Source organism: Strongylocentrotus purpuratus, unplaced genomic scaffold (assembly GCF_000002235.5).
Source record: "Strongylocentrotus purpuratus isolate Spur 01 unplaced genomic scaffold, Spur_5.0 spur5_scaffold_13, whole genome shotgun sequence".
NCBI lineage: Eukaryota > Metazoa > Echinodermata > Echinoidea > Camarodonta > Strongylocentrotidae > Strongylocentrotus > Strongylocentrotus purpuratus.
In genome coordinates, this window is record NW_022145598.1 from 24,118,275 (window position 1) to 24,133,487 (window position 15,213).

General features: G+C 38.2%; 4 non-coding genes across 4 annotated transcripts; all 4 read left to right on the top strand.

Annotated features, from left to right (window-relative positions):
* Positions 1-10,414: 10,414 nt before the first annotated feature.
* TRNAY-GUA lies at positions 10,415-10,503 on the top strand. Its single transcript is given in 2 exon segments — positions 10,415-10,451; positions 10,468-10,503. It is a non-coding gene; the product is annotated as a tRNA-Tyr (tRNA).
* A 915-nt stretch (positions 10,504-11,418) lies between these two features.
* Positions 11,419-11,507, top strand: TRNAY-GUA. The gene is given in 2 exon segments: positions 11,419-11,455; positions 11,472-11,507. It is a non-coding gene; the product is annotated as a tRNA-Tyr (tRNA).
* Positions 11,508-12,233: 726 nt separating this feature from the next.
* Positions 12,234-12,322, top strand: TRNAY-GUA. Its single transcript is given in 2 exon segments — positions 12,234-12,270; positions 12,287-12,322. It is a non-coding gene; the product is annotated as a tRNA-Tyr (tRNA).
* A 2,469-nt stretch (positions 12,323-14,791) lies between these two features.
* Positions 14,792-14,880, top strand: TRNAY-GUA. Its single transcript is given in 2 exon segments — positions 14,792-14,828; positions 14,845-14,880. It is a non-coding gene; the product is annotated as a tRNA-Tyr (tRNA).
* Positions 14,881-15,213: the final 333 nt, after the last annotated feature.

Genomic DNA, 15,213 nt, shown 5'->3' on the forward strand with positions numbered 1-15,213 from the left:
AGTAATTTCCAAAGGCATTTGCTTTCTCCTGATCGGAGACAATATCTTTACTATTTACAATCAATGTTGACATATTTTTTGTTTTTTTTATTAGTACACCATTCAGCCGTTTTATACAAGCCCAGATCTTAGATTCTGGCATATACTGATCAAGCTTTGTGCAAAATGCTCGCCAGTAATTTCGTTCTGCTTGGCGGAGCACACGCTGTGCTTCTGCTTTCTTTTTTAAGTACTCATCTACCTTTTCAAAAGTTATTTTCCGTGACATCTTATTACACATTCTATTTCTCTCTTTGATTTTCTCTGTACATTCTTTGGTCCACCAAGGCACCGGATTTTTAGAGACATTTCTCCTTTTCGGTACAGTTTCTTTTATACACAGTTTTAAATATTTCATGAAATTATCATATATTTCCTGTATATCATTATTTATAAGTATGAGATCATTTGTAATCATCTCTTCACATTTCTTAGCAAATTTTTTCAAATTTATATGTTTAAAGGAGATAAAATCATCTGCACTTCTTATTGAAGCATCTTTATATTCAGAGCTTTTCCCGTCTAAAGTTGTTTGGATATTTATTGGGAAGTGATCACTTCCAAAAAGGCTTTCCATGACTCTCCAAGTACTTCTACATGCCAGTGAAGGAGTGGTTATACATAAATCTAAGCATGACAGTTTTCCTGTTCGTGGATCCAGTCTGGTTCCTTCGCCATCATTCAAAACAGTTAGATTATGATGATTCACGAATTGTTCTATCACTTGTCCATTCTTGTCTGTTTTGTCACTTCCCCACATGGTACCATGAGCGTTAAAATCGCCTACTATAATAACTTTATCATTTTTATTAACGTCTTTTAATAGCACATTCATAATATATTCATTTAATTTCTTACAAGGATTATAAAAGTTCACAATTGATAACTTTTCATTTCCTGCGTGTATGTTTACTTGCTGCATTTCTAAATTTACATCATTCATTGGACCTTCATACTTGATTTTATTATGAACGTATATCGCACATCCTCCCCTCGCCTGATTTTCCCTATTTCTTGGGAGACATGTGTATTCAGGAATTTGAAGAACTCTATTTTCCTGAAACCATGTTTCTTGTATACATATCAAATCATAGCAATGTTTGTGTGTGTTCAAATACTTTATAAGTTCTTTTCCATGCCCTAGTAATCCCTGTGCATTCCATTGTAGTATGGAAAACAGTATCATCAATGTTTTAAGTATCGTTATCAACATTGTTAGCACTACTTATTTGCTGCAGCGATCTTTTCGCTGCGACCAGAACTAAATTATTTATTTCTTTAAGAGTTTTGCCCTCTGTGAGTGAGAGGATCAGTTGACATATAAAGTCAATTATCTGATCATCATTTGCTGTAGCTATAAAGTTCGTGGTTACAGAAGGATTTTCTTTCTTTTCATTGTCTTTTTTTGAAGTGATTGTTGTGGAGTTTGTTGATGTTGTTGAAGGATTTTGTGGGATTTTTCGAGGGATTTTCGAAGGATGTTTTGAGGTTGTTCGAGGTGGTAAGACATTTTGAGTTTGTTGGGTGCTGGTGGTTACGGGAGGTACGTTTTGTGTGGTTGCAGCGATGGCATATGAGCCAGGTATCGTATCTCTTGGTTTAATTTGTGTGTTTTCTTGTTCCTCTTTCCTCATTTGGGAGGTTTGTGTGACAATGTTAGTTTGAGGGGTATTTTGTTTATTTGTCCATATTTGTGATGCTTGTGCATATGTGATTTTTTCTGTGATTTTGATGTGTTGTACTTGTTTAGCTTTTTTTGCTTGTGTGCAACCATTATAAGCAGCAGAATGCTCGCCTCCGCAGTTTACACATTTCGGGTGTCTTTTTGGCGCACTCCTCAAACTTGTGGCTTTCGCCACATCTAACGCATCTCATGTTAGACCGGCACTCTGCTACTATGGTGGCCCTGAAGGGACATCGCGAATAGACTAAATCGTGAAAAATATGCGATAAAATTCACGATATCGTGAATTTTATCGCATATTTTTCACGAAGAAATTCACGAAATTGACGATATCGTGAACTTTATCGTGAACTTTTCACGATGAAATTGACGATATCGTGAATTTTATTGTGAAAAGTTCACGATATAAAGTTCACGATATCGTCAATTTTATCGTGTACTCTATCGTGTACTCTATCGTGTACTCTATCGTGTACTCTATCGTGTACTCTCCTGACGGGCGCTTCGTAAACAAAACCAGCCCTAGCTGGGGGAGACAGAGAGAAGGAAAAAAGGGAAAGGGAAACTAAGATAAAAGGAAAGAAAGAATAATAAGAAGAAAAGAGGGAAACGGGGGGGGGGCGAAGGGCTCTTGCCTCCTCCTCACTCCCCCCCCCCTCCCCGCCAAAAAATAAATCAGAGAGAGAGAGAGAAGGGAAAGGGAAAGGGAAAGAGAAGATAAAAGGAAAGAAAGAAGAGGAAGAAGAAGAAAAGAGGAAAACGGGGGAAGGGCGAAGGACTCTTGCCCCCCCCCCTCCCCCCCCCCCCCCCGCCAAAAAATAAATCAGAGAGAGAGAGAGAGAGAAGGGAAAGGGAAAGGGAAAGAGAAGATAAAAGGAAAGAAAGAAGAGGAAGAAGAAGAAAAGAGGGAAACGGGGGCAAAGGGCTTTTGCCTCGTCCCCCCGCCCCCCGCCAAAAAAATAAATAAGAGAGAGAGAGAGAGAAGGAAAGGGAAAGAGAAGAAAGAAAGAGAAAAACGAAAAAGAGGGAGAATAGGAAAGAAAGGAAAAGAAAGAAAAGAAAGGAGGCAAGAGCCCTTCGCCCCTGTTTCCCTCTTTTCTTATTCTTTTTCCTCTTCTTTCTTTCCTTTTATATTTTCTTTCCCTCTCCCTTCTCTTTCCCTTTATGGCGGGAGGGGGGAGGGGGAGGTAAGAGCCTTTGGCCCTTCCCCCGTTTCCCTCTTTCCGTCTTCTTCTTCTTTCTTTCCTTTTATATTTTCTTTCCCTTTCCCTTTCCCTTCTCTCTCTCTCTCTCTCTCTCCTATTTATTTGTTGGCGCGGGAGGGGGGGGAGGAGGCAAGAGCCCCTCTTTTCTTCTTATTCTTCTTCCTTTTCTTTTTTATTCTCTTTCCCTTTCCCTTCTCTCTCTCTCTCTTATTTATTTTTTGGGCGGGGGATGCAAGAGCCCTTCGCCCCCGTTTCCCTCTTTTCTTCTTCTTTCTTTCCCTTTCCCTTCTCTCTCTCTCTCTCTCTTATTTATTTTTTTGGCGGGGGGGGGGGGGGAGGTAAGAGCCTTTCGCCCTTCCCCCGTTTCCCTCTTTCCTTCTTATTCCTCTTCTTTCTTTCCTTTTATATTTTCTTTCCCTTTCCCTTCTCTCTCTTATTTATTTTTGGCGGGGGGGGGGGGGGGAGGAGGCAAGAGCCCTTCGCCCTTCCCCTGTTTCCCTCTTATTCCTCTTCTTTCTTTCCCTTTCCCTTCTCTCTCTCTCTCTCTCTCTCTTATTTATTTTTTTGGCGGGGGGGGGGGGGGAGGTAAGAGCCTTTCGCCCTTCCCCCGTTTCCCTCTTTCCTTCTTCCTCTTCTTTCTTTCCTTTTATATTTTCTTTCCCTTTCCCTTTCCCTTCTCTCTCTCCTTATTTATTTTTTGGCGGGGAGGGGGGGGGGGTGAGGTGGAGGCAAGAGCCCTTCGCCCCCCCCCCCGTTTCCCTCTTTTCTTCTTATTATTCTTTCTTTCCTTTTATCTTCTCTTTCCCTTTCCCTTTTTTCCTTCTCTCTGTCTCCCCCAGCTAGGGCTGGTTTTGTTTACGAAGCGCCCGTCAGGAGAGTACACGATAGAGTACACAGAGTACACGATAGAGTACACGATAAAATTGACGATATCGTGAACCTTATATCGTGAACTTTTCACGATAAAATTCACGATATCGTCAATTTCATCGTGAAAAGTTCACGATAAAGTTCACGATATCGTCAATTTCGTGAATTTCTTCGTGAAAAATATGCGATAAAATTCACGATATCGTGAATTTTATCGCATATTTTTCACGATTTAGTCTTTTCGCGATGTCCCTTCAGGGCCACCATACTGTACAGTCTTGGCGTCCCGTCACCATGGTCATCTCGGACCACATGATACAGGGCACGTCAGGTCACGTGTCCTCAGGGGAGGTGAGCAGAAGGTCACCTGAGGTCACCACCTGACTGGCCGCTAGTATTAGTCTGTACTTGCAGACCTTTTATCATTTTATGGCGCTTTGGATGTGTATTATTTATCATAACACTCGTCGTACACACCATCAATAAGATCAAAATGTTATGCTTAAATGAATGATTTTAATTTTTCTCTTAACATCACAAAATACTGATTCATATCTTTCTTTTGACCTTATTTCTTTGAAGAATAGAGAAAAGAGGTTTTTGCATAAAACTACATACTGTTGATATCGTGTTGCGCTCATTCGTTGTAATGTTTACATCCTGTCACGAAATAGGCTGCCACAGAAAATAATGAATGATGGCTTAATTTGTGTCCATTCCCCTTCACCGATGGTCAAATGTTTTATTTCACTGGTCAATGGTTGACCGCCACAAAGTATTCGTAGAATTGCAGAGGCTTTTAGTTTTCAGTGATACCTAAGGAATGATTTGGTGCTATAGCCTTATTAACTAATAATGACATTCATTTTAAGTCTCAGCAGTTCCCAACGATTGCCTATCAATGAAAGAAAAATGATGAATATATAAATATTAAACGCCTCCATTTTATGTCTATTACTCTTTTGAACATAAAAGCTATTAAAATGCTACTATTTTCAGATGCAGATTTAAGAAATCCCTAGATACCAATGGACGGTTTGTTATACAATCAGATATTTGAACCAAAGGAGAGAACGACATTTGAACGATGTCGGGATATTTAGTGCTCAAGTAATATTGTTTTTATTTGAATGAATGTATTTGGTGATGTAAAATGGCGCAATGCCAGTAACATTACACCACACTCTAATTCATAACATATGCGACTGGAGCCCGAAGCTACTACGACAGACATTTCAAATGTCTTTTTCTTAATATACTTTTCGTGTCACAGCGCCGTAAAAGGAAATGTAATACTACAGGACAGAATAAGAAATGGCTGCGAAAACAAATCACTTGAACCAGTCTATCAAAACAAGATATTGGGTGGAGAAGAAGAAAAAAAGGCAGAAATTGTCCAAGATCTTGATTCATATTTTGTTGTTTGAGATCTTGAGTAGCGGAATGCGGCTTGCTCGAGGCGGTGCGGTGTCGTGTTCGGACCGGGCCCACGCCGGGCTGGCGTTAAGGGGTGACGACCAGGGCTCGGCAGGGGCTTTGGGGTTCAAAATGGGTGATGGTCTTTTCTGCTAGCCGATGGATGTGACGATGGAATTCCATGTTTCAATTGTTATTCAATTACAGATAAAGAAATACTTTATTTACTAGCTCACATTTAGTAAATCAAAGTAAAACATCTATTAATATTTCCCTGGGGGGGGGGGGCAGAAGTAGCACTTCTCGTTGTGACGTCACAATGGTTCACTATCTTTTTCGTTTTACGTTTTCTTTCGATCAGTATGGATTCAAGTTGCCTTCAAAATGAAAAGATCATCATTTTTGTTCAGCTTCTTTTACCATTCTTGCATTTTCCAACACCCCTTCCACTGCTAGGACCCTAAATTTTCACACATCGTTCACCCTTTTTTGAATAATAAGTTTATAGATTTCTTTCTGTTTTCAATGTTCGTTTCGTTTTACCGCAGGTTGCTCGCATGTGTTTCACGAATGCTGTCGACTTTATGAGGAGAGAGACATTCTAAAAACATCTCGAGGGCAGTTGCCTATAATATATACTTCTCACGTTTTCGTTTTTTGTGAATACCAGGTTAACATTCAGTGCATTTGATGTGATGTTGTGCCGACGTAGCCGTTGGAGAGTCTGCTCAACATCTCCCCCCCCCCCCCACCCCAACAATGATTATTTTGATAAGACCAACATACATGATGTAAATTATGCGAACCAATTAGGTGACGAATTCGAACTACTTTATAATGGAGTTTGCCTCCAGAACCTTGCAGCACACACCAATACTTATATGCTACATGATCAACTTTTCCTCATCGATTCCACACGGTTTCTTTCACAATGCAATTGCATGACCAGAACTCAACTTTATCTTTAAAGCCCCTCTCAAGTGTTGGGAGCCCCACAAATCGGCGGGGAAACTTATGATACCCCCCCCCCCCAGAACTCAACTTTATCTTTTAGCTTCATGGTAACAGGCCATAGTCACCCTTGTTGGCCTCTACAAATCAATACCAGCATGTGGCTAACATATTCATGATATCCATGATATAGACAAAAATATAGTGAAGGAAAAAATAGTGTGCTCTGATCCACCAAAAAGACATATGGACAACAGCCGTGAAGGAGATAAAGAAGAAGAAGGAGAGGAGGAGGAGGAGGAGGAGGAGGAGGAGGATAAGGATAAGAAGGAGGAGAAGGAGAAGAGCAAATCGTATACAACGTTTAGCAGAAAAGATGAGGGAGTTGAAAGAGAACAAACTCATGGGTAAAAACAAAAAGAAGTAGATGGGAGAAAGAGGTGAAAAGAACATTATTGACAGATGGTAAGACCGGAGAAGGAGGTAGAATTAAGACTGGATAGCCAATTAATCAATAATATATTTTACAGAGGATTGAAGAGGAAATCGCCATCTAAAATCATGAATGACGTAAGGATATATTTTGGAAATCAAGAAATATGGAAAAATACTAGTAAAAAAAATGGGGACCTCGAAAGATGATGAAACCCCACTGTTGGTCCTGGTGACTGTAATTGCGGGAACTCCCTTTTAGTACCAAAATAACAAGATTGAGTAGAAGATTCCTTCACAGCGAGAGGTATCCATACACGAGAGTAGAGGAATGGGACCAGAGCCAAGTTCGTCGTAATTCGAAACCTATCACCTGTATGTGTTCAGATGGGCATTGAACGAGGGGCTGTTTTGAAGGAAGGTGAGTGAGTTTTTGAGGTGATCATACTTATGTTCATAACGGTAAAACATTTTGTAATGTATAATATGGCTTTAAGAATTGTAGATTTGCAACTCACGTCTAGCGGCCCCACCCCCTCCTCCCTCTCTCTCTCTCTCTCTCTCTCTGTCTCTCTCTCTCTTTCTCTATCTCTCTCTCTCTCTCTCTCTCTCTCTCTCTTTTTCCAGCTCCTCTCCCTCTCCATGTCTCTCCAGCACCACCTACCCCCCCCCTCTCCTCTCTCTCTCTCTCACTCTATCTTTCTCCTCCCCATCTATCTCTATGTATTGTCTTATCATCCATTGTCTATCTCCTCCACCCGTCCCCTCCCGCAGTCCATCACCCTATCCAGATCTATTATGTCTACCCCCCCCCCCCCCGACACTCCCCTCTTCAAACAAGATCGAATGAAAGTTATCAATTTGTCTTCACTAACAAACAAAATAATGAACAATATAGTACACTAACCTCTTTATAGGTGAAGATAACCATGGTTTCCAATGAAAGTTCTAACCATATGAACAACACATTGTATAGTAAGCCGTGTTTATATAAATATAGAAGCATGAATCATTCCACATTTTCAGGTCGGTGGGAATCTCTGCATTTTTTCTTCGAGGGGACAATTTTTGAAGTGCGTCATCATGACGTCACTGAATATCTCCACATGGAAAGGTTTAAAGTAAGAAAAAAAACATTAAAAAGGATTCTTTGCATGGGGAAAGAATTTGATGCGAGTTCAGAAAATTTGTTATGATTTAAATTTGCATTCTTAATAAAAGCTGACATGTTGAAAATGTTTAGAAGATTAGTCATCTTTAAAACGACATTTTCATGAACAAAAATCAAACATTTAGTTTGGTTGATGATGGAAATTTCCACTTTCCATTTTTTTTGCCCTAAAGAGCATGTACATAAAAGAAGGAGCAGTGCTGCACCTTAATGTATCACTACTGTCTTACAAGTATAAGGGTTAATAGGATCACGAGGACTAGTGACTGACTTAAAATTTCCAGGTAAAAAGTCGGATTGTTATTGATGAAATTGATAAACTGATGGATTAATTGATTATTTTCGTATGAAATTCAAAATATATAGGGTAAATTAAATACCGCACACAAAGGCCTCGGATAAAGTCTAAAGAATGGCTTTCCTTTGTTTCTTCTTCCGGTTTTTTTGTTTCCTTAGTGTCTGTTCTAATAACTTTTTTTGGGTGGTAATTTCTTGGTAATTTGTTAATTGGGTTATCAGGTTGTGGACTAGATACTACGGGATACTGACCGTAGACCACGTAGAGTTGGAGGAAATAGTTCGTATCAGGTTCCAGGTTGATATCCCGTGTATGAGAACAGAAAATGATTATTGGGTATACAATTATTTAAACCATGTCACGTATTGATTCGTAGAGGTTTTCGCGGAGGAAAAGGATGTATGATTAATTAAAAACCCAAAACCGTTCTTCCTACCGCTTTCCACCAAATTGGGATATCACTTGCATTACATGACCGTTAGTCATGACGGGTTCAGATTCCTAACCATGACCGGTGGCAATTAATAGAACAATATTGACCCTGATCAGCTGATTGCCATTTTGATCTTTTTATTAATAAACAATGACAAATCTGGATATATAATAACGTAGCCTATATAGCATCTCTAAGTACATGTACTCAACAGATAAACCGTCTTCATTATCCCTGTCATTGGATTTATACACGCGCAGAGTGTGCACCATCTCCACTCCCTGGGGAGCATTTCTCCCATTATGGTCATGCGGAGAGCTTTTTTTTATCACGAAGGCTTTAACCATCCTACCAGGGGGGGGGGGGGGGGTGTGTTTCGCAAAGACTAAGAGCGACTTTAAGTTGGACTTCAATATGGCAGGCCATTCATGCCACTGTTTGCTCTCACCATGATGATCTTCAGATAATATTTTTTCCTTAAAATGAATAGTCAAAAAATGAAAATTCTGTAGATTTGTGACCATGATTATTTTGTACGTCCCTTAAGAGACCAATGCCAGTAAATTGTGAGAAAAAGCAGTGGCATGAACGGCCTGCCATAGATAAGTCCAACTTAAAGTCGATCTTGGTCTTTGTGAAACATTCCCCAGATTCCAATTCCTCTGGGTATGGAGAGGCAAATGTAGATTAATGTCTTGCTAAAGGACATTAATTGGGATCAAACCCATGATCTATGCATTTTCAGTCAAGTCAAACCAAACCAAATACCAAGACTGTTATTTGTTTAAATCATTTAAAGATGATGGGGTTAAATCTTCCGCTGATAGTATCTAAATAATAATTTTAGGGTTGTCTAGCTCGATCTGGCTTACCATTCGCCTCTTTCGTTTAAATCACTGGTATAACATCGGTGGTCCCCGATTTCCAAGTTTCGTAACGCCCTCTAAAGTGCGAGACATGTCATTTTTTAAGTTCTCCACAAACTCTATATTTTCCTCTTCGCCCCACCCATCAACATCAACATCATCATTACCATCATCATCAGTATCGTCATCATCATCTTTATTTTATTTTTAATGTAATCATCACTGTTATTGTTTTCATTATTACTATTATTGTTATCATAATCATCATCATCATCATCAGGCCTTTAAACAAAATGTTGTATTGCCCTTTGCGACCGACCCAAAATTTTGAAATCTACTGTCGGCTTTTTTTTTAAGTTTTTTTTTTTTTTAATGTTTTTTAGAGAAAAATCGAAACTGAGAAATATCAGCGCAAAGACGGAGAAAAAAAGTTTTAAAAAAATATATTTCCGACCGACCAACCCATGTTTTGGCACCTAAAGGGCAATACAACATCTTTTCTTTTAGGCCTCATCATCATCATCATCAACATCATCATCATTATAATTATCATTATTATTGTTATGATTATCATTATTATAAATACTATCATCATCATCATCGTGATCAATGTTACCACCAGTTATTTTGCTGTACTTTCAAGCAATATATAGCAACCCCGAAAATAGTTTCAAATGTCCACCTTGTGTAGACACATAGGCCTACCGCATGGTGTCAAAAAGGTAATACAGTCAAACCTGCTTTAGTGACCACCTGTCTACAAAGACCACCTGTCAACAAAGGCCACTGTTTGTGTTTCCCTTGGGCAGTCGCTATAGACAGGTATGACTGTTTATATAACTGTAACATCTAAATACGTAACTAGTTATTCATTACCAAATGTTGTAGCTTTAATATATATTAGAATATCCTTTTTTTGGTGGACAGTTGCTAAAATCGATTTTGATTTATCATTATTGATTTACCAATTAATTATGATAAATTAATTACCTTTTAAGTAAACACATTATTTTTTATTAGACCGCATTTCCCACTTTCACGGACATCAACCGTCGATAGCTCAGTTGGTAGAGCGGGAGACTGTAGCGGAACAACCATTGATATCTCTAGGTCGCTGGTTCGAATCCGGCTCGACGGAGTGGTTAACCCTTTTTGCAATTTTTGTGACCGATAGAGCCCTGCGCGATTTCAGCAGGTTCGAATAGCTTCCGCCATCATCATAATCGTCATCGTCAATATTTAGAAAATAGTATCGATTCTTCAAAAAATCATAAAAGATTTTGTGAAATGTTATGCACGCAATATGAAACAAATCATATAACCTGGGCAAAGGCATGGGGAATTCAAGTTTTGGGGGATAAAAATGGAGATTAATGGGATATAAATATATATAGCAATTGATAAATAGTGAGGCAATGACGTCACAAACTGATATCCAAAATGGCAGTTTGTGTATTGATTTTCTAAATTCCATACTTTTTCATACTTTTTCAAAAATTCATAACTCCCTTATTAGTTATTCGATTTTACTCAAATTTGTTTTGCTCTGTTTCTCTTCTTTTTCTGCATCTATTGAAAGTAAGTTATTTTGGAGTGGACTTGCCCTTTAAACCGGATTTCTCACCCTAACGGATAGGAACCGTCGATAGCTCAGTTGGTAGAGCGGGAGACTGTAGAGGCTAATACACTGACGTCGCTGGTTCGAATCCGGCTCGACGGACTGGGTTCCCTTTTTACAATTTTTGTGATGACCTGCGCGATTTCGGCAAGTTCGAATAGATTTCGTCATCATCATCATCATTATCATCATCGTTATATCGGCCTCATCACCACGACCCTCGTTTTTTTTTTAAATTTGAAATTTCATTATCTTCTAACAGCAACTCGGATAAATAACCTCAACGTAATTTGAAATTGTGTAGACATACATGTACCATATGGTGTCAAAAAAGTAATAATTTTAGTTATTCATTACCAAAATGTGGTAGCTTAAAAACCCTTTTAAATCAACACATTCTTATAAGACCGCATTTCCCACTTCTTCAGACATCAACCGTCGATAGCTCAGTTGGTAGAGCGGGAGACTGTAGCGGTTAAATCACTGATATCTCTAGGTCGCTGGTTCAAATCCGGCTCGACGGAGTGGTTGCTCTTTTTGCAATTTTTGTGACCGAGAGAGCCCTGCGTGATTTCAGCAAGTTCGGATGGTATTCGGTAGATGAATAACTTTCAAAAAGGTAAAAGTGCACGCTCATGCTTAAAATAGTTGCTTAGTTTTCTTCCTAAAAAAGAATGTCATTTTTATTGTCACATATAAATGCATACAATTCAAGGGGGAAAAGTTTAAATGCTGCAGGAGTTTTCAAACCCACGATAACGAGATGATTGTTTCAAGTTTCAAGTTCTCCGGTTCTGTACAATTTCCCAGATGCTACATACAAATCCATTTTACCAATAGTTGTATAGGATCGTACCATTATCATAATGGACATGACAAACTAAGACCATTATCATTATCGTCATCATCATTAATATCATTATTAGTAGTATTATAATAAGTAGTAGTAGTTTTGGTGTCATTATCATTATTTTTATTATTATTATCATCATTATTATCATCATCGTTCTCATCAATATCATCCTCTTATTGTGGTAATTTCAGATTTCAATATCTTCTACAGCAACCTGTATAAAAAAAACTCATCGTAATTTGAAATTACACCTTGTGTAGACACATACCATATGGTGTCAAAAATGGTAATACAATCTAAATACGTAATTAGTTATTTATTACCAAATGTGGTAGCTTTATTCTTTAAGTAAACACATTTTGATTAGACCGCATATCCCCACTCTCTCAGACATCAACCGTCGATAGCTCAGTTGGTAGAGCGGGAGACTGTAGCGGAACAATCACTGACATCTCTAGGTCGCTGGTTCGAATCCGGCTCGACGGAGTGGTTAACCCTTTTTTGCAAGCTCGGGTGGCATTCGGTAGATGTATAACTTCCAAAAAGGTAAAAGGTCACCCTCATGCTTTTATTATAGGCCTAATCGTTGATTTGTTTTCTTCTTCAAAGATTATCATGATTATTATAATGTAAGTACATAAACTTCAAGGAAAAACAAATTAAAAATGCTGCTGGAGATTTCATACCCATAACAAATCCAGTTTACCAGTAGGTATACAGGATCGTACCATTATCACAATGGACATGCCAACCCAAGATCATTTCATTGACCCGAGTTTCATGCCCGTATCATAATCACGTGTATTCATAAATACGGCTCCACAATCATGTCAATTAAAGTCTGCTAATTTTGCAAATACTACGTGTATTTTGGAAGCAAGGCGGTCACGCATGACGGTGACTTTCATGAGAGCAAGGCTTATGTCCTCGGTTCGAATGTAGAAAGGCATTACGTCGTATACTTTAAACACACAAATCCCTTCTGGCTCTCAACACTGACGCAGACAAATCCATGTACATGTTTGTCAGCGGTGAATATGTCAAAACGGCAACCGCGAAGACCACCACCACCATATAGACAAGAGGTTTGGGAAAGGAAAAGAATAGAAAGAATAGCTGTTTGGATAATGATTAACCGCAACATGTGCCGGTCAATAATATCTGCGGGAAATGAACAATGACTGGAAAAAGATACGCCTTCTTAGTCGCCGTGTGAGTGGCACATATTTTGGTTAATAATACTTCTGGTGTTTTTAAGCAGATTAGCACCCTAATTAGAGCTATTCAAAGTCTTAAACATGATAATGAGGGCCCTGCCATGGAGTTAGAGGTGTTTAACGTACAGAAACGTAAGAATACTGATTACGTCATAATTGATATATATTTTGTTTTAAAATTAAAAAATGATGACGATGATGTTGATATTACTTACATTTACATTGCTACAACAGTACTAATAAAGATAATAATAATAATGATGATAACAACAACATCATCAACAAACAACAACAACGTTTAATGTCGTATAATAATCGACAGAAAAGAAAAATTGAAATTATGGTATGAAATAAATGATAGGGAAATATATATATCATGATTGTTGACTAACAACAACAGAATATTTCATTTCGGAGATTTTATGTCTCTCTTGGGATGTATAGACGCTTATGCATATCCAACTTGAAATAAACCTCTCAGCGTAAATGCTGTTTATGTAAGGCCAATTCCTTCAGTCCCATGGCTATCATAAATATGTTTGCACCGCGAACAAAGGCATTTTATGAAAATATGAATCAATTGGCCGCCGAGTCGCCGACCCACTGTCTCTTTTAAGCAGCTGCATAGTCAGTGGAGGAATGATTATTTTGATGGGAAATAAAAACATACGGAGTGACCAGAGCTATATACTGGAAGAAAATAAAACCGAACAAAAGTGAAACAAAAAGAAACAAATTTAATTGTAGCGGACACGATTGAGTCTCGAGGTACTTAAAGATATAGTCTTACTATTCCAAATTTTCTATTTATAGTGTAAGTAATGTAAGCACACCAATTCATAGTTTTATTGTCAAAAGATATTTGCTTATTCCCCCCTTCATAATTAATGACTATGTCAGTTTTTGGCAACTAAATACAAAAGTAAGTGGTCTCTAAAACTTTGTTTTATTGTTGTTAGCTTTTGAATCCAAGTCATTACATAATATTAAAGTTGTGTTTATCGGGTGATCATTTGTTTGTTCTGTTTATGTCCTTATATTTTCGATCAATATTTTCTTAACCCTAACCGCACCCCACCCCCTTTACCCTAAGAAATGAAATACATTGTAAAATGTTGCGAAGATAGCCTAGGCCTATATATAGGACTTTGTTCTTTTATCTACTGTTGCTCTTGTATATTTTGATCAAATCGTTGAGTCGTAACTCTATCCCCTTATAGCATACCGAAAATAAATAATATAATTTTATATAGACAGACGCTTTATTTTATAGTTTTATGAATGGCGAACTCGAAAACTTGATTTACTGGACCGTGTTGAAAGCATGACGGACTCATATCCGCTGACCTATATTTTATTTGGGACATACTTAACCCGTTTTTATTTACCCGAAATAACAGGTTATCCAAAAAAGAATTGTTCATAGAAGTTAGAACTTATATGCCTAAAGTCATTTCACTTTGTGAACATTCCTCTCCTTAACCCCTGCCCTGCTTTCAAACTATTCAATGTAGTTCACTTTTAATACATTAGATGTTGCTATATCGGGCAATGCTCAAGAGAAACTTAATTCAGAAAAAAGTATACATTGAAAATAGTAAACATGTCTTTTCGTTGCAAGCAAGTTAGATATTAACTCTTCGTGACGTCATAATAACCGAGTACTATCATATTGACATAGGGGTATTTGTATCATTGTATCAATAGCAAAGGGTATGTAAGCACTTATGGTCACCGACCGTCGATAGCTCAGTTGGTAGAGCGGGAGACTGTAGAGGTTAATCCATTGTCATCTCTAGGTCGCTGGTTCGAATCCGGCTCGACGGAGTGGTTTCTTTTTGTTCTTTTAATTTTTCTCTTCTCATTTTTTCTTTAAAGGAAACCGAACCCCAAGTAATAACTTTACTTATTCTGAGAGATTTATTATATTATTGCCCATAAATCTACAAGATTCCCCACCAAAGTTTATGAGAGAGGAATAAAGCAAAAATAAAGAACAGTTTCTCAACACGACATGGGCATCGCCATTTTCTTGATAATGTGACGTACTATGCGAAGTCGTTTATCAAGTAATGTATTCAAATTTATGGATGCTTCTTTCCCAGACGTGTGTGGTGATGAAGCATTTCATTCACCTGCTATTATCCTTTGTATTATATT